Source organism: Panthera uncia (assembly GCF_023721935.1).
Source record: "Panthera uncia isolate 11264 chromosome B3 unlocalized genomic scaffold, Puncia_PCG_1.0 HiC_scaffold_1, whole genome shotgun sequence".
NCBI classification, from domain to species: Eukaryota; Metazoa; Chordata; class Mammalia; order Carnivora; family Felidae; genus Panthera; species Panthera uncia.
In genome coordinates this window covers 26,546,184-26,565,660 of record NW_026057582.1, presented here as the reverse complement: position 1 = coordinate 26,565,660, position 19,477 = coordinate 26,546,184, and the positions used below count along the sequence as shown (strand labels likewise).

The following is a 19,477-nucleotide window of genomic DNA, read 5'->3' as shown; positions in this document are numbered from 1 at the left end:
GGAAACGTCATAGCCCTACCTTAGGAAGGTAACTGTAAAAATCAATTAAACTCTAGGTGGTTGTTGCCGGTGAGGATTCTGAGCCTGGGGCCTGCTCTCTTTTTGTTTATGAGGTATGAGAGACACATTAGCCCCTAACTGAGGCTTTCTCCTTGACTCATCAGGAGGATGGAAAGAGGATTGGAAGGCAGATAATTTTCTCACTCCATGATTTCAGTGTTATTAAAGACTAGCCGAAATGATCACAAACATGCCCCAAATTGGGGCACCTGGGTGGCTCAGTCGGTTAGGTGTCCAACTCTTGATGTCGGCTCAGGTCATGATCTCACAGTTCGTGGGTTCGAGCCCCGTGTCGGGCTCTGCGCTGGCAGCATGGAGCCTGCTTGGGATTCTCTCTCTCCTTCTCTCTCTGCCCCTCCCCTGCACGCGCACTCTCTCTCTCTCAAAATAAATACATACGTGAAAAGTTAAAAAAAAAAAAACAAAAAACATGCCCAAGTCATCTCATATGCTGTTCATACTTTAAGAACTAGTGGCATAGAAAAATGAAACTTCTAGTGCCTGTGGTCGGGGCAGGTATGATGTCTGGGGGGGTGGACCCCACGGGGCAATACGGAAGGGTTGTGTCATCTTCTCTCTAAAAGAGGACAAAGGATAGGTGGGCTTCTCAGCTTTGGTATATCCTTTTACAACGTGAAAAGAGAATTTTTTTTTTTTTTTAAGTCTTTGAAGCTTGCTGTCTTGGGAGGCCCACAAGACCCCAGGTAACTTTCCTCTCTGTTATGGTTGAGAAAGCTCAGTAGACTAAGTTGCAGGGCCTACCTAAGCACATCCAGCAGGTTACCGCACAAAATACTGAGCAGACCCGTAACAGTCCTCTCTAGAGCATTCCCCGTCCCTCGATAGGTGAATGCAGCATCCTTTGTGCAGAAAACCTGTTCCCCATCAAAGAAAACCCAGTTCCGTGGAGGTTGGTCCTGGGAGAAGAGCTTCTGAGGAGCCATCTTGGGATTCTGATTTCGGCCCTCGAAACGAGGTTCGCCTTCCCTTGGGGTGTCTCACTTCCTGACTCCCACTGCTCCCACCCTGTTGGTTCCAGCGGGTGCTCCGAGGAAGGGAGGACAAAAGGGCCACAAACACCGAGGGAACAGGAATTGGTCAGTGCAAGAGCCTGAGACGTTTGTGTTCCAGTGTCAGGGTCCTGGTGGCCTCAGTTCCAGGCCTGTGCCTGCTTCCACATGTAGGGCTCATCTGCTAGCCTACCACCTGGGGTCCCCCTAACTTTGCCCCCTCTTCCTGGCCGAGTCCAAAGAACTCCCTCTCCCAGGCTGCCTGGCCAGGCCTTTCTGGTTCAGGGCTGGTTCTTGCACCAAGGGAAACACTTCTAACTGGTCTCAGCAATGCTTCCCCTTCCCGCAAGACTCACCTCTCAGGTTCGGGGTGTGGCCTAAGCTGCACAGTCACTTTGTTTTCATTAAATAATATAAATTCATTGTAGAAAGTATGAATTAGCATAAAGATTAAAATAAAAATCACCCAACCTCATCATTCATAAAAACCCCTATTAATATTTTGTTGTATATCCCTCTAGGTTTTTTCAAGGCACACATATTTTAAGTTTATTTATTTTGAGAGAGAGAGAGAGAGCATGTGTGTGCACAAGTGGGGGGAAGGGCAGAGAGAGAGGGAGACAGAATCCCAAGCAGGCCCTGCGCTTGTCAGCACAGAGCCTGATGTGGGACTCGAACTCATAAACTGAGATCATGACCTGAGCTGAAGTCGGACACTTAACTGACAGAACCACTCAGGTGCCCCTCATATATCTTTTTTTCTTATAAAAATGGCATCTTATTGTTTGGTAGCATGCTTTTCTCCATTCTATCATATTTTAGTGATGGCTTTTCCTATCAGCAGTGAAAATTCTATGGGTCCAGCAGCATTAGCATCACCTGGGAGCTTGCTAGAAATGGGGGGTTTTAGATCTGATGTTAGACTTGTTGAATCAGAATCTTCATTTTAACAAGATCCCCAGGCAATTCTTATGTCTCTTAAAGTTTGAGAGTGCCGGGGACACCTGGGTGGCTCCGTCAGTTAAGTGTCTGACTCTTGATTTTGGCTCAGGTCATGATCTCACGGTTGTGGGATCCGGCCCCTGTGGGGCTCTGCACTGAGCGTGGAGCCTGCTTGGGATTCCCTTTCTCCCTCCCTCTCTCTCTCTCTCTCTGTCTTTCCCTCTCTCTCTCTCCCCCTCTGCCCCTTCCCCATGTGTGCTCACACTCTCTCTCTGTCAAAAAAAAAAAAAAAATGTGTCAAGTTTGAGAGTGCTGCTACTTGGTGTCATTTTTAATGATCGTATCCCCATGCAACCACGTGGCTAAAATTTTCTTTTCAAATCTACCTATAATCGGGCATTTAGGTTATATGTAATGTTTGCTCTGTTATTAACAATGCTACAGTGAGCATCTTTATACATATCTGTTGGTCAGGTCTCTTAAATTCCTAGGAGTAGAATTTCTAGGTCAAGGACTTTTGATGCTTATTGTCATCAAGTTGTCCTACAGAAGGACTGTTCCAGCTCACACTGTTCCCTGCAATGCCCAAGAGTGAAGAGATCTCTACCCCCTGGCAACTTCCGTATTACCAGTCTTTTACCTCTGCCATCAGTTCTGTGAAAGTAGTATTTCAGGGTTGGCTCCGGATATGTTTCCTTGTTACTAGGCCGTCAATTTGAACATTTTTCCACATGAGTCCTGGCCATTTGCATTTCTGCCGGCTGGACGTCTGCTGGCTGAGAAAGCTCAGGTAGAGGTCGCAGGGCCTGTGCAAGGTCATACAGCGGGTTACTCCCACCAAGATAGGGAGAGACATTGCCACTGAGGGCTGCAGAGAGGGTGGCCTGAGCCCGGTCCTTGTGCAGAGCCCTGCACAGGGTGGACACTCATGTTTGCTGCCTGTTGGAGGGTACAGTGGGCGTGGGCCCAATTCGGACCCAGCCTGGCTCTTCTGCAGACCCCAGCCTCACGCTGTGTCCGAGCCCCAGAGCAAGTGCCCGGCCAAGCCCCCCCGCCACCGCCCCTCCTGGCCTAGTGAGGCCTGGATGCTGGCTGCCACCCAGGATGGTGGAGTCAGGTTCCAGCTGGGCATTCCATGGTTCCCCAAGCAGGCAAGCGGGCAGGCTGGCCAGATGTGCTGGGGGTGGGGGGAGCCGGTGGTGAGGACAATTCAGGGAAGTGACCCTGCCCGGTAGCAGAGCTCCTGTCCCAGCAGGCATTGTGAGCCGCCCACTGGCCACTGTTGCTAAAGCTGCTGACGGTGGCTGCAGGAAGCTAGGCTTACTCAGCCCCGGCTGCAGGGCTGCACGTGGCTGTGTTTGCTACCTCCCTCCACCCAGCTTTCCTCCCAGGCACGGCCTGCCCAGCCAGCAGCTGGGGGAAGCGGTGCGTGGGGAGGAAACAGGCGGGACCACCCCCCCACATCCCCTGCAAGGCTGCACCTGTGCTCTGCCGGCCCTGCCACCTGTTGCCTGATTGGGCACGGGGCCTGCCCCAGGGGCCTCGGCGGCACAGCGAGGTGCAGGGCTGGGATCTGGGGTGGACCCCGGCCTGGGGCAGGCGAGCCAGGAGTGGAACCCCCTCGTCGACGATATCTACCGAATGCACCACTCACTCCCCACCGCCGCTGGGGTGTATCTGTATTATTATCTCCCTCTGACAAAAAGGGAAACCAAAGCTCTGAAAATAAGAGTAATAATAGCCCAACCTAGAGTTTGCTTATTAGGTGCCAGGAGCTCTTATTTGTGTCTCACAAGAATAGCAGGTACAGCCGTAGGCCCATTTTCCCTGAGGAAACCCAAACACAGAGACGTGCAGGCACTTGCTTTAGGTCACACAGCATGTAAGAGGCACCCCCACGTCTCTGACTGCAAAATCACACCCTTAACTCGCCCCTGACAGGGCCTACCAGGTGACCCTTCCAGGATCTCAGTCCCTGCAGGAGCACCTGAGCTGTTCCTCGTGTGGCACTGCTCAGAGTCCCCTGGGCCTCTGTCTCATCATCCTCTTCTGTGTCTCCATCCCGCCCCCAGCCCCCAGGTGTCCTTGGGGACTGTTTCTCAGATGCTGTGTCCTCTGACTCTCTCTATCCTGCCCTGACTCTGGGTTTCTCTGTCTCCTCTCTCTGGTCCGCAAAAGGGACAAAGAGGGAATTTGCATGGAACGTGGCAAACAAATCGTGGCACCCAGTTGCCATGGGCAGCAGAAAAGTGTCTCCTGGGTGGGAGCTGAATGAGTAGAGAATAAAGCAGAAGGGAAGGGAGAAAGGAGCCAGTTTGGGAGGCTGGGGGGCCAGTGGGGCTGGTGTCTGGAGGATGAGAGGGCGAACCAGGGAGGGGGCAGCAGCCGTGGGCACCCCCCCCACACCTTTCTTCTTCTGCAGTGGTGATGGTGCCCCCCCCCCCCAACCCCGCACTGAGAGCTGCTGCTGCTGTTGGTAGCCTTGGGCTGCTGAGGATGGGAGGGTGGGGGAAGAAGGAGGAAGTTGTTTTCAGAGTGAGGGTCTCTGCGCAAGCCTGTTGACAAGCTTTCAAGTCTGCACGATAGGATTCTGGGTTCTCAACAGATTCACTTCTATCCCGAGTGGGGCCCAAAGCCAGGGCTCCAGGCCTTTGGCAATCAGGGTGGAATCCAACCACTGGCTGTCATGGCAACCTGTATCTCTTCGGAACTGCACAGAAAGGCCTAGAGTCTGCAGTCCAGGCGACCAGTCACTCAGTATGTGGCAATAGGCAAGCCCATGGGTGTGCCGGGGGGAATCCTACAGGGTAGGGCCCAGAAAGGGGTCCGACTTTGGCTCAGCCGCTTCCTTCTAGTCCTGGCCTCTTCCCGGCAGCGTCTCCAGGGTCTGGCCTAAGTTGGGCTTCAGCCAAGCTGGCTGGCCTCCAGGTGGATTTGGGACAGACAGCTGGGATGTGGTGTTTCCCGCTCCGAAGAGATGGAGGTTGGCAATGGGACCGTGGCGGGGCTGGAATCTGGAATGCTGGGTCCTTCAGTGACAAATCTCAGCAGGATGGTGGGGTCGTGGGTGGGTGGAGGCTGGACAGGCAGTCTTTAGTTAGGTTTCCCAGTGAGGGGATGTGACAGGGATTAGGGCCAGGTGGTCTCCATACCTCCACCCCTTCTTTATCTGGGTGCCTCTGAGCCCTGCATGGGTCCCTCTGGAAGGCCAGCCAGCTGACTCTGAAACTTCCTTCTTTCTCCTCACCCTAACGGCCCTCACTTCTTCAGACCAGGTCCCCTGCTTGCCAGGGTCAGGTCAGCCCGTCCCAGGAAGCATCTGGCACTGTTTGCTCGCCTCTTTTTGATCATCCTGGTGGACCTGGTCATAGCTGCCTGTGCTCCTGATTCTGGCATAGACACTGTGTTCAGCTCCTTGAGACAACCTTTGTTCGGCTCGACAGGGCACACGTGAGTAGTAACTCAGTCCTCCTTCCCCTAGCTGCCAGGTTCAGCTTTGGTCCTTCTTTCTGTCCCTCCTTGTCTAAACAATTCCTATCCATCCTTTGAGGCCCATGTCAGATGTGAAGCTCGTGCTCCTCCCCATCTGTTCCAGGCAGAATCACTGTTTCCTGTGTCTCCTGCTAATGAGGCACAGAGCACTAAGTGAATGACACTTCCCAAAGGAAAAAAAAAAAAAAAAGCTTCTGGTCTTGATGGTGTCCTGCTCAAACATTTTCCATGGCTCCCCACTGTGAAAAGGCCTTTTGCCCTTTTGGGCTTCATCAATCCCCTAGCCTGTGCCAGAGAACCCTCTACTCTAGTCAAGTGGTTCCCTAGCCTTCCCCAAACTTGGTCTGAACCCGCCCCTCTCCACTCCCCCTGCTCAGGCCATCTCCTTTCTTTAGAACACACACCACCACTCACATACTGAAATTCTACCCACCCTTGCGTCTCATGGCCCTGGGAGGCTGGTGGCTCTTGAAAGGGCATAAGGGGGGCCCAGGGTTCGTCTTCTGCCCCTCCCCGATCTCCAGAGCCAATGGCTTTTGAAGAACCTGCATCATATGTTCTATAATTTGAACCAAGCAGCGGCTGACAACCTCCCATTAATGTCTGTGTTAGTGCAAATGAGTACGTCATTGTGTGTGGATGAATACATGTATGTTCATGGGAAGATATCAGCAAGCATATGCACAGGGAGCTGTGTGTGTGCTAAGAAATGTGTGGGAACGAATGTGCCTCTCCATGTGTGGGAGCAGGTGCGTCATGTCTGAGTGAACTTGTGAATGCACATGGGCCCCGTGTGCCAAAGCACGTGAGCACACGTGAACCTATACGGGGGGGTTGTGTATGTTGAAGGTGTGTGCTTGCACATGCAGGCAAATCTGTCTGTGCACTGGGTGTACGTGTCCTGCTACACTTTCTTCTGCCCAGCCCAGGTTACTGGGGAAGGCCAAGGCCGGTCAGTCTCCCTTCCATGCACCTCCCAACCTCCAGGGGCATGAGGAGGGGCTGTATGTGACATCCTAACTTTTGACGGAGATAAATGCAGAATTCCTATAAGGTCACTAGGCTGTGGCAGTGAGCAGCTATGAGTGTCGGGGGTCTGGCTCCGTGGTGACCTGGCCCCTGGCCCCCAGGCCTCAGTATCCCCTGTCCCCCACTGAGCTGGTAACCGGAACTAGGAGGGCTCAGGAGGTGTCCAGCAAGAGATAATCGTTCTGTTCTGGTCCCCAGGCAACAAGACCCTACACCCTAGGCCTGTGAGGGGCTGCCTACACTGGGCCCTGGCAGAGGGGATGGTGACAAGGCCAGAGTACCCACAGAATGCCAGGTCTATGGTCCTCCTTCCTCAGGGGACTAAACTTTGAAAAAACAAAGCAACAGGTTAATGTGAACTCACTTTAGACCGAACAAGGATATAAAGGCTTAAAGTGCAGCGAGGAAGCTTAGGCTAGACCCAAAGAAGGAGTGTCTTTCACTGACAAAGACCACAAAATCTGTGTCCTCAAACAGATGGATCCCACAACAGGATCCACATCCACCCACAGGGCTGGTGGAGGGGGTCAGAGGTGAGAGACTGGCCTGGATGACCTTTAGAAGTGCCCCTCCCCACTGTCGTGGCTCTGTCCTCTGTAGCTCTGAGGGGGCCCAGAGGGGCATCTGGGGAGAGAAATTAGTCAGGCGTACTTCCTTGCACTGCTCCCAAGATCCTTCCCTCCTCCGGAACCTTCTTATCCCTCATTTCCTGCTGCTCTCCTCTCACCTCCAAGTGGCTGCCCCAGCCCTGGCCCCAAAGTGGCTTCCTCACTCCCTCCCTGCTGCTCCAGAATTCTCCCAGCAGACCACCCCCAAAGGCCCAGCCCAGTCCCGCCCAGTCTTTGGAGTGCAGCCCTGGGCCTCCCACCCAGTGGAAAGGCAATTAGAGGCTCAAACTGGGAGGGGTGCTGAGGTGGGTGCAGGGAGACAGCAGGCCTCGGTGGGCACGATCCCTCACCGGGTGGTCCTCAGGGAGCCAAGGCCAACTGGATGTGACAGTGTTCCCTGGCTGAGGTCAGAGGAGCTCTGGGGCCACTGCCTCAGGGCTGGAGGCCCCCCTTCTTCAGGGGCTTTGGGGTCCCAGCCTTGCTTTTCCTGGTCTGGCTCTCCAGGGAGTGGTCATGGAAGAGGACATGTAGAGGTGCTTAGGGAGAATGGGGCAGGGAGGGTGAATGACTCCCCCCGACACACCCTGGGCTCCCCTCCTCCTCCTCCTCCTGGAGCTCCTGTGCCTTCCCTGGGAGGTCTGGCCAAGGCGAGCCCAGGGATGAGGGGAGGAGATCATTAATCACCGTTATTTATTGTTTCTTATGTAACCCGTGTTATGAAACATGGGACCTTGTACCAGGCACAACTGGGAACATGTGAAAGATGGCCCTACTAGTAAGGGCTTCCTGTGGGCTGAACAGGTAGGCCCAGGAGCCATAGGGCCACCTGCAGAACGGCCTGGAAAGAGGGGTGCAGGCTGGCCCAGGCTCTGGCTGCAGGTAGGCCGGTCCTGCTGTGCTGCCCTGCTATCTCACAGGGCCCTAAGGTAGGAAGAGAGCTGGGTTTGGGGGCCCCTCAACCACAACAGGCCTAGATCAGCTCAGGCTCCAGGGTGGCCTGGGTCACAGCTGGAGTTGTCAACATACTGACCCAGGAGGAGATAACATCCAAAGGGCTTGGAGTCCCAGTCGGACAAGGAGGGGAATGTCGCCGGAAAAGATCCCTGGCCCCTAGAGGGATCAAACTAAATGGGACTTTAATAGGTCTCTTCCAGCTCAGATTTCATGGGTAATTGGAAGCAGGTCCTGAGCCGAGCAGAGTGGGCTGGCCCTAGTGGCCTGTGGGGGCTGGGGACTGAGGAGGAGCAGGGGTTGCTGCCTCCCTCCCCTCCGCACATCCCACCCAGGCCTCATGGGGCTTCTGGATCCCCTCTACACTGCTTTGGAAGTGCTGCTGTTTTAACTCCTTCAGGGTAAGAACGTGGCTAAGCGGGGAGGGAGAGCCTGAGTCTCGGCTCAGAGGGGAAAAGAGAAGCATGTCCTGAGCTAGATGTACACTCATTCATTCATTCATTCATTCACTCACTCAACAAATTCACATTGAAAACTGGCAATAGCCCTTTAAGACAGAACCCTTACTTTGTTTTTTTTTTTATTACAAAAGAGGCCCACACTTGCTGAAATAAGATTCAAGCGGTATCACAGTATATTAAGTAAAAGTGAAAATTCTCCCCCCCCCATTATCTGCCCTCTCCCTGGCTACTCTCATACTCCAGGGGTACCTTCTGTCAACAATTTATTGGATCTCCTTCCAGACCATCTTCACGGCATTCTGCACCACATCCTGCTGTTTTCACTCAACAATGCATCATTGATATCCTTCCAAGGCAGTAAGTAGAATGTGGGTATTCCTCACTCCCATTTTAAAGATGAGAACACTGAGGTTCAGAAAGGTTTAATGGCTGTCCCAGACTGCAGAGCCAGGCCTTGTTCTCATTCTGTCATAGCTTCCAGCCTCTTCCCTGCAGCGGGGGGATATGATGGAGCAGAGAGGCTGGAAAACCCCTAAGTGAGGGTTGGGGTGGGAGAGAGAGCCTGGGAATGAGAAGGAAGCAGTGGGCTAGGAGTGGGCACAGGATCTGCTTGGATGCAGTGGCACCCCTCCTCCAGTGTCTCCCAGGATCCCTCGGGGTCTTCTGTGGCTCTGGGGCCCTAGAGGCCTGGGCTGGACAGGGCTGGTTAGCAGGTATTGGAGGGGTTTTCAAACCAAACCTATCAAGAGGGAAGGAAAGATGGCATTTCAGCCCCTAAAGTGCCTGCGACACATTCTTCCCCTGGCCTCAAGGGGCATTTCTTCCCTAACACCACTGGTGGGTGACGGCCACTGCCCCTGCCTGCTGATGCTGACCAGACAGGCCTGTGTTCTCCCTCCAGGACTACCATCCTATATTCCCCTGCTGCCACCGGCTACCATTCCAGCATGTTCACCAGTGCAGGGAGGGAGGCACCCCTTTCCGCAGCCCAGACCCTCAGCAACCAGAACCGGCTCATAGTCACAGGGCTTAGGGACCCTCTAGGAAGACAGCTGAGGGGACAGGCAGGTGGGAGGCCAGTCCAGCCTGTGGCTCAGCCTGAAGTATAAATAAGACCAGCTCTGAAAATGTTGTGACCCAGAAGCCTCCACACCAGACACCTAGCCTTCCTCCCCCCTGCCTGGGACCTCCAAGGGAGGGAACACTGGAAGCTGAGAGAACACAGAGGATGGGCAAAGGAAGAAAACATCTAGTGTTCCTTCTGGGCAGACATGGGTTCTTTACACCCGGGCACACGCATGCATGTGCACACCCACGTGCATGCACACACATTAATGCCGAAAAGGGGAACTTGGCCGAAGTGTAGCACAGCTGCCCCTCGGAGAAGGCTTAGAGGCAGGGGAATGGACCGGGTGGCCTTTGGAGAGCTCGCCATTCCCGAGACTGTCTGGAAAAATGCTCCCACAAGGGCCACCCAGGCCTTGGAAGGAATCACAGAGATTCTCCCACAAGGCAGTCAGGCCAACTGGGGAAGACTGATCCACTCACGCTGCCAATCTCCTTGGCGAACCTGCTCTGTGCCAGGCCCCATGCTGGGCCCCAGAGAACAGACTGCACCTCCCAGGCTCCACTGCACCAGAGCCACTGGGCATATGGGAGAGAGGGTCCCTACTGCCAAGAGCAGAGCCCATCCCTTCACCCGAGGCTGGCCCATCAGTCACTGAGAGGCTGATGAGTGGTTCTTAGCGGCGCGCAGGCGGCATCCATCCGGAGTGCAGACCCTCCGCCCCCCCCCACCCCCCACCCCCAGCTGGTGTCTGGAGAAGGCCGGAGTCTCCTCTCTGCCCACCACCCACGCCACCCCCGCGGTTCTGGCCCTGGCCGGCGGGGGCGCAGAAAGGAAATCACTAAGGAGGATTGAGTGTCAATTCACCAACTAATCGGATCAGGGCGAGCGGCTGCCGCACACGCTGTTCCCTCCCCGGCTCCTCCGCGGGCCCATTACAGCAGCTAATCACCCGGGCGGCGGCGGCGGCGTTAACAACCGTCTGCCCACCAGGCTCCTTCCTGGGGCTTGGCGGAGGGGCTGACCCCTTGCAGCTCTCCTCTCGGAGGAGCAGGAGCGGGAAACTGGATCCCAGCAACAAGCCGGTGGCCGCCGTCCAGGGTAACGCCTGGCTCCTCGCGCTGCTGGCTGGCCTCCTGAGTGTTTGCCCGGCTCCTCTTGCCCCGCGGCCGCCGCCGAGGGCCGGCGAGGACGGCGCGGGGACAGCGCATCCCCTGAGCACCCGAGGCCACCGCTCCCTCCCCGCCGCCGGTGCTGCCCGCGCGGCCCGAGCTGGGGAGGCGGCGCTCCCTGCCAGCCAGAGCAAAATAGGTGCCCGGACGTTGAGGTCTGCTTGGCATTTCCTGTGTTGGCTTTGGCTGACGAGGCCAGGCCAGTGGGCAGCCCTCTTGACCCCAGCCCAGTCCAACAGGCACGTCCCAGACTCTGCAGCCCACAGACTTCTGCTCTGTGCCCCACAGGGAATCCTGTTCCGGAAAAAAAAGATCACCCCTCCCTGCCTGGGTTCCCACTGAGCTGCCTTCCCTTGCCTTGTAGGGTGCTCTGACACCAGAGGCCTGGCCAGCCCCCAACCTGGCTCATCTCAATGCATGTTCCTCAGGCTCGGGCACAGAGCCCACAGAATTTGTGGATCTCCGAGGCTCCCAGGGCTTCCTGGATGTGGTGAGGCGCCTCTGCATCCAGGCTCCCAAGCCTGACGGTCCGCAGGGGGCTCTGATCTCCCCTGATCTCTTCTTCCCATCTGTCTGTGGAAGAATTTCCCCAGTCCAGGGCCTGGCCCCCAGGGAGCCATGAGCAAGGAGGTTGCTCCAGACATTGGCACCAGCTTGGGAACCCATGGGAGCTCCCGTCCTCGACCCCGGAAGGGCCGGCTTCACCTGTGGGCTTCAGCATTGCTGGCTCCTGTTCCTCTGTCCATGTTTTCTTTGGCTCGGATTTCTGGGACACCAGATTGTCCAAAACAAGACGACTTCGTGATACTTACTTTCCCAAAGAGCAGAGTCTGTAACACAATCAGGCTCTTTGTGTGCAGTGCAGTCTCCAGCCACCCACTCTCTGGTTGCCCCCGTCTCTGCCCCAGCCAGGTCCCCTTGGGGGCATGAAGCACTCCTCGATCCCAGTGGCCAGGGGTCTCTGGCTTAGGATTTAGCGAGGCTGAGCAGAGAGGGGAGCCAAACCCCTCCCCACAGACCATCCGTCACTGGTCTACAGCTCTTTCCTTTCTCCTCCCCAGCCCTGGGATGCCAGCATAGCCCCTGTGAGGAAGGAGAAGCAAGAAATAGGAATAGCCTAGGGTTCGAGATGCCCGACTACAAATCCCAGCTCTACTACACACAGCTGTATGCCTCGAGCAAGGTACCAAATGGCTGTGGAACTCAGTTGCCTTGCCAGTAAAGTGGCAACAATAGAGGAACCTAGCTTTACTGGAACCTTACTAGGGCCTTTGGGGCTAGCCTGCAGTAAGCCCCGGTAAAGCGACCATAAATGCAGCTATCTGTCCGCATGGGGTCGGCTGAGCAGTCACTCAGGAGTCTGCAGAGTTGTCCAGGCCCAGCCTAGACCACACCTAGGATAGAGACTCTGCCCCCCTACCCCACTAGTCACTTCTTTGCTCCCAGGCTGGTTCTGTGCTACCATCTCCCTGAGGAGACTGAAGCCCAGGCTGGCTCTCTCCTGAGCCACTCTGCCCGTGGCCATCAAGAACTTGCCGCCTCGACGGCACAGGCCAGCCTGCCAGGGCAGAGCAGTCTCAGAAGGCATCTGAAGGTGGTTGGGTACCTAGAACCCCTGTTTGGAGGTCCTCACCTTTCCCCAGGGAACACGGAGGCATAGCACACGCATCTTGGTTGCTCAGTGCCAGGTACCAGAACGCTCAGAAATCTGAACGTGTGGTGAACGAAGGAAAAGGCTCTGGATTTCCTACATTGTTTGTGGGAGTAGCGACAGGCGTTTTTCTGACAAGTCTGGGGTGAGAGTTGTCAAGAAGACAGGGGAGTGTTGATCACCTTGATGAGCAATTCCACGTCTGGGACTCTCCCTTGGGAACCTATCTGAAATGCCAGAACTCAGAGCTGCAGGAGGGTCTATAAAAATCTCTACAGAGGTGGTTTTTCTCAGCGTCATTTATTTTTATTTTTTATTCTTTTAGATTTTTTTTTAATGTTCACTTATTTTTGAGAGAGAGAGAGAGAGAGAGACAGAGACAGCGTGAGCGGCAGAGAGAGAGACAGACACACAATCCAAAGCAGGCTCCATGCTCCCAGCTGTCAGCACAGACACTGACAGGGGGCTCGAACTCATGAACCATGAGATCATGACCTGAGCCGAAGTTGGACGCCTACAACCGACTGAGACACCCAGGAACCCCTCTCAGGGTCACTTATAATAGCAAACAAACAAAGAAGATACTTCAGTAGCCAATGGTTGGAGACTGGATAAATCTATTATGCTATACCTATGCACACAGGGAATTAAAGAGTAAGCACTAAAGATTAGGTTTAGGGAAAATTTTTAATGATGTGGCAACATCTGAGTAAAAAAAAATCAGGATATCTAACTGCTGACAAAGTATAATCTTAATTATGTAAAAAAAATCAGGATATCTAACTGCTGACAAAGTATAATCTTAATTATGTGAAAAAATATGTTCTGAGTACATACACAAAATTTGATATATATATACATATATAACATAATTATATATGTATAATATATAATAATTACTTATACATATATATATAAATTATATATATATAATATAAAAGGGCATATTATGCTGCCTTAAAAAGGGATGAATTCTGGCACCTGCTACAACATGGACAAGCCCTGAAGACATTAAGTGAAATATGCCAGACAGAAATGTACAAAGATTGTATGGTTCCACCTTACATGAGGCCCCTAGAAAAGAGTCAAACACCTAGAGACAGAAAGTAGAAGGGTGCTTGCCAGGGCCTGGGGAGGACGGACAGTGATTTTTTAATGGGCACAAAGTTTCAGTTTGGGAAGATAAAAAGTTCTGGAGATGGTGATGGTTGTACAAGAATGAGAATGTACTTAACACTACTGAACTGTACACTTAAAAATGATAAAAATGATAAATGTTATGTTATGTACATTTTATCACAATAAAAAAAAGAGGTCGTAGAGAAATACATCAAATGTTCTTAATGAGTATTTTTGAGTGAAGGGATTATGGGTGACCTTTGTTCTTTTTAGTTTCCAACATTTGCCCCTAGTAAATGAGATATTTTGTTTTGTTTGTTGTTTGTTTTAAGGAAGCTTGCTTCAGCATCTCCCAGATGTGCGGGGGTGGGGAGGGGGAGAGGTTCGGTCCAGCTGCAGCTGGACACAGGGGAGAAGCACAGCGTGCTGGGGGGAGGGCTGGCTCAGAGAAGGCTTGGGGTCCGCCCAAGTTCTCGCTCCCCTGCTGGCTGGCCTAATTCTCTGCCTCCCGCCCCACCCCCCCAACCCCCACCCCTCCAGCCTTGCCTCGGGGCCTCTCCTCAGGCATGGCGCACTGACTAGCCTGAAGGGGCCGTCCCAGCTCTAGTGGGAATTCGGGCTCGGGGCTTTCTCAGACGGTCAGTACCCTTGCCGCCTTCCCGCTGCCGCTCCGCCCCAGCCCAGCTGCAAAAACAACAGCCCATACCCCAAGCCCTGTTATTGCAGCCCAGAGTGGAGCCTCAGTGTGCAGCGGAAGGAGTGGGGATGGGGCCTGCCAGTCCCAAAGAGACCTTGGGGCAGGGGTGCTCTCGGGAGGTTGGAGGGTCCCCTCCTGATCCCTGGGGAAACCTGACTCCCAGGTGTGAGGAGAAGGGGCTTGGGGAGGCCTGAGGGCCTGGGGGCCTGAGAGCCAACTCTGCCAGTGGCCTCCCTGGCTCCTTGGGGACTGCGGGGTGGGGAGAGGTAGGGGGGAGGAAGTCAAGCCACTTGGGAACCCGCTGAACCAAGCCGAGCCAAGCCGTGGGCAGGAGGCGGCACCATCGTGGCTCCCAGGCAGGCCAGGGCCAAGGCTTTCCCACGGGGTGCAACTGGCCACTGGGCTCTACGGAGCCATCCACCCAGGCTAGGGACTGGGAGCCCTGGGAGTTTTCCATGCAGTCTTCCCTTCAGGGCAGAGGGACTGGTGGGCATATCTGGAACTTATCAGGGCTCTTCCAGGTATGGGCTTGGCACCCCAGCAAGGCTGGGGTACAGCTCTCAGGGGCCTGCTACTCAGCTTTCTCAGCACCCACTCCAGCCTCATCCATTGGCTCCTTACTCACGTGACAGAGCAATGACACAGGGCTCATATCCCTAAGAACCTAAGGGGCCTCAGAGGCTGTCGGAAGCCCAGCGCCTTTTTGACCCCTAAAGGCCACTCCTGCCACTCTAATATGAGGGGTGTGGACGGTGTGGCATTAGGAGGCACTGGGAGGTCTCCAGAGACAGATAAACCCAGGCTAGAACCTCAGCTCTGTCCCACTAGCTGTATGACTGGACATGTTCCTTAACCTCTCCAAGCCTTGGCTTCCTCCACTGTAGTGGTGGAAGGTTTAGATGCAACATATATAGTTTCTGGCACAATGTAAATGCTCACTAAGGGGAAGACACTGTAATGCTCTATACACAAGCCCCCAAAAATGAAATTAGCTGAGACTGGAAAGAACTTTCTGATCTCAATGGTCGACTTAGTTCTTCTGACCCATGGCACTCTGCCCAACGTAGACGGCACACTTGAGGAGTCCCCTTTTCTTTTTCCACTCTGGTTAGGAACCAGTTAAGCAAACTACCCTCTGAAGTTAGACAATGACTGTCTGTTGTTAAGGATGTTGTGGGCCACAGGCATCAAACCAGGGATAGAAACTATTTCAGGCAAGGAGAGGATCCAGATGGAAGAGGGTGAGCCTCTGGCTTCTCAAAGCCACCAGCATCCTCTGTCTGTAGGTTAGTCACTGAGTGTCACTTATGCACCAAGAAGCGGCAGGAAGCTGTCAGATTAAGGGTCCAGGCTTCCTGACTGGGATGTAGCCTCATATAAGGTCTGTTGCTGTTCTGAAATGCTCTCAGGTAGTTACAATAACTCATTTACTCTTGAAAGAGAGGAGTTATAGAAATAAAAGCTGGTTCGGGGCGCCTGGGTGGCTCAGTCGGTTAAGTGTCAGACTTGAGCTCAGGTCACGATCTCACGGTCCGTGAGTTCGAGCCCCGCGTCGGGCTCTGGGCTGACGGCTCAGAGCCTGGAGCCTGCTTCCGATTCTGTGTCTCCCTCTCTCTCTGCCCTTTCCCCGTTCATGCTCTGTCTCTCTCTGTCTCAAAAATAAATAAACATTAAAAAAAAATTTTTTTAAAAAGAAATAAAAGCTGGTGTTATTTTTATTTGGATTATCTGGACTTTAAAATACAACCAGATCTGTATTAAGTACATTAGAATCACCTTTTAGGGAGATTTTAAAAAATTCTCTCAAAATTTTTAGGTAATGGTAATTCAGACCTACTACTTTAAAGATCAGTAGTGGCAAAGTGTCTCTAAATCTTTAAGATCACTACCATTCATCAGATGTCATTGTTCTTATCATCTCCACGGACAGACACGATAACCCAGCTTGGGAGGGGCGGACCTGTGATCTGAACTGAGATTCATATGACTTCCAAGCCCAAATGTGCATGCATTCATTCATTCATTCATTCAGGGAGGGTGGGGGAAGAGCTGAGAGAGGGAGAGAGAGAGAATCTTAAGCAAATTCCACACCCAGCACAGAGCCCAACTTGGAGTTCGATCTCATGACTGTGAGATCATGACCTGAGCCAAAATCAAGAGTTGGATGCTCAACCAACTGAGCCACCAGGCGTCCCCAAGTCCAAGCTTCTAAATGGTTTAACATAACATGAAAGGACAACTAGCCAGTGGGCATTAGTCTCCACATTTTTTTTCCGGAATCACAGACTATTTGTTTTGTCTACCTATGTGCTTGGTACTATTCTCACTAATGACAGACCTATCGATTGTGGTATAACTGATCGCTTGATCAGAACCAGCTCACTTCACAGGGCTCTTTAGAGACCAAAGGGGAGAAGGAGTACGAAAATCTTTAAATTTTTAAAAATGTTTATTTATTTTGAGCACGAGCAGGGGAGGGGGCAGAAAGTGAAGGAGACACAGAATCTGAGGCAGGCTTCAGGCTCTGGGCTGACAGCACAGAGCCAGACACGGGGCTCGAACCCACGAACCCTGAGATCATGACTTGATCTGAAGTCAGGCACTTAACCGACTGAGCCACCCAGGTACCCCAGGAATATGAAAATCTTAACAGGCAAAACCCTCCTTCTGGGGCGCCTGGGTGACTCAGTTAAGTGTCTGACTCTTGTCTTTGGCTCAGATCATTATCTCACTGTTTATGGGATGGAGTCCCACATCTGGCACCAAGCTCACAGGACAGAGCCTGCTTGGGATTCTTTCTCTCTCCGCCCCTTCCCCACTCGCGCTCTCTCTCTCTCAAAATAAATAAACTTAAAAAAATAAATAAAAGGCACAATCCTCTAAGTTTAAAGGATGATGCTGTTTTATTATTGAGTTTCCCCTAGTACAGGGGCTATCTTCCAATATGCAGTCTGGTGTTTGGTATGAAAAGATGTTCAACAAATATTCGTCATATACTGTATATGTTGCCCCATGAAGACCAAGTGTTAATACACGGTCCTAATAACAATAGGGTACCATTTTTTTTTCTAATCACATGTCCTGGTACCATTATCTGTGTTTGTCATTAGAATTTTCCTCTAAATTCCTAGCAACTGACCAGTTCAAGTGGGAGGGAATCTCATGAACACAGCCGGATTCCACTAAAATATAAATCTACATTTAGACCCAGAATAGCTTCTAGTTTAGCGGCATCAATCAAATAATGTCTGAGAATTGGGTTGGGCTCCTTGGAGAACAAAAGAGAAGCTTAGTCAAGCCTCCGGCAACTCAAAAAGTTAAACCAAAGGGGGACTTGCTGAGAAGTCCAAGGATGGCTCTACCTTAAAGCATGGCTAGGCCTACGGGCCTCCATCGGTTCATTTCAAATCATCAGCTCTTTTGCCCTTTCTCTCTCACTCTAGGACTTGCCTCTGTTCACTTCTTCTCTTGGAGCAGTTGCCTGACTTTCTCCTGCAGACAGTCCTCCTCCATGAAACAGGAAAGTTGGACACCAACAGTCCTCAGCCAATCTCCTCATAGCGGATGATCTAAAGGACAGAAACCTGCTTTCCTCTGGGGTCCATATAGCAAATCACAGGGAAGGGCTCAACGGCTTTGTGCAAATAGACGACATGGAATTGGGGTGACTGCACAGACCTGGGTGGTGTGCCTTCTCTGCGGCCAGGAGGCCCTGAGATTGACAGTTCCACCTGAATGACACGAGATGAGGGAGAGTTCCCAAAGGAAAGGGGGTGCAGGGCAGACAAAAACAACAGGTGCCCCTGACAATAGCACTTGTTCTCAGGTTGCGTAGAGACATGACTTATCCACCAGAACAATCAGAAAAGGATAAAAACAGTAGTGCACTCGCATGCCGAAGTGTTGAGTCAAAGCCCTTCAGGAAAAGGAAGTGATCTGATGGCCTAAAGGAGATTCTTTAGAACAGGAGAAAGACACAAATATTTTGGTCAGCCTCCCTCCCTACAGTTGAGAATTATCATCATAATCACCCTATTCTCCAAATTAAGCTCAGAAACTATGATTTGATAATTCTGCAGGCAATTAGCCAGAATATTTGAAATTGGGACACTTTGGGAAAATCTAGAAGATCTGGTGAACACAATCATATTCCTGGTTGAGAGAATGGGCCTGATGATTTATTTTTCTTACAAATAACTTTTTTTCTGATTACAAATGGGAGGTGTTTACTGTAGAAATTTTGGAAAATACAGAACACAAATGAACATGAAAACCACTCTTGTGTTTGTTAGGATTGGGTGTGACTACGAATGATGGAAACCTCAAGATAACAGTGGCTCAAATAAGACTGAAGTTTATTTTGCTTGCTGCTACATGAAGTTCAAAAGTCCAGGCTGGTATGATAGTTTTGCTCCACAGAGGCCTCAGGGTGCCCAGGCCCCTTCCAGCTCACTACTCTGCCATGCCTGCAGCGTGGCCTGAATCCTCATTATCTAGGCTGACCGAGCAGAAAAGTAGCCAGAAAGAGAAAGGGATAAAGAGGCCAAGGGACACATGCCAGCTATGTCCCAGGCAAGGTTCTCAGAAGCAGCAACACAACGTTTCCCCACCAGCCCCACGGTAATGACCGGGTTTGGGGGTGATGGTGGGGTTCAGAGCCAATGGCCAAGAAAGAATTCTTGGAGACGTCTTTGGTGCAAGAAGGTGATCTTATTAAAGCGTGGGGACAGGACCTGTGGGCAGAAAGAGCTGCACTGGGGTTGTAAAGAGTGACTGGTTGTATACTATGGGGTTAGGAGAGGTAAAGTCAAGGGAAAGTTTCTTAAAGGGATTTTCATATGCTAAAGAAGACTCACAGATTACTGAAGGCCTAGCTATTGTCAAACTGAAGTTGTTTTTCCCTCCAGTAAAGTAGCAAAGCATTAATATGAAGATAGTAGGGAGTTCTGGAGATTAGGCTATTGATAAGATTGCTTTTTGTTTTTGTTTTTGTTTTTGTTTTGTAATTTACTAAGATATTTGTAAACTGATGGAGACTCCTGTCCTGGATGACTGTGACTTTTATCAGTTAACCATTGGTTTTCTTTCCCTTTCATTGGGCAGCCGGGAGTGTCCGAGGAATATCACACGTATCCCACCTGGGGTGGGGGGTGGGGGGTGTTCTTAGCTTGTGCTTTGTCCTCAGCTTGCCTTATGCTCCCTCATCAGTAAGAATGCGG

General features: G+C 52.2%; 1 long non-coding RNA gene across 1 annotated transcript; it reads right to left on the bottom strand.

Annotated features, from left to right (window-relative positions):
- Window positions 1–8,703: 8,703 nt before the first annotated feature.
- LOC125909343 (uncharacterized) lies at window positions 8,704–11,077 on the bottom strand. The gene is made up of 2 exons (XR_007453661.1): window positions 10,487–11,077; window positions 8,704–9,292 (listed from the first exon to the last, which is right to left on the bottom strand). It is a non-coding gene; the product is annotated as an uncharacterized LOC125909343 (long non-coding RNA).
- Window positions 11,078–19,477: the final 8,400 nt, after the last annotated feature.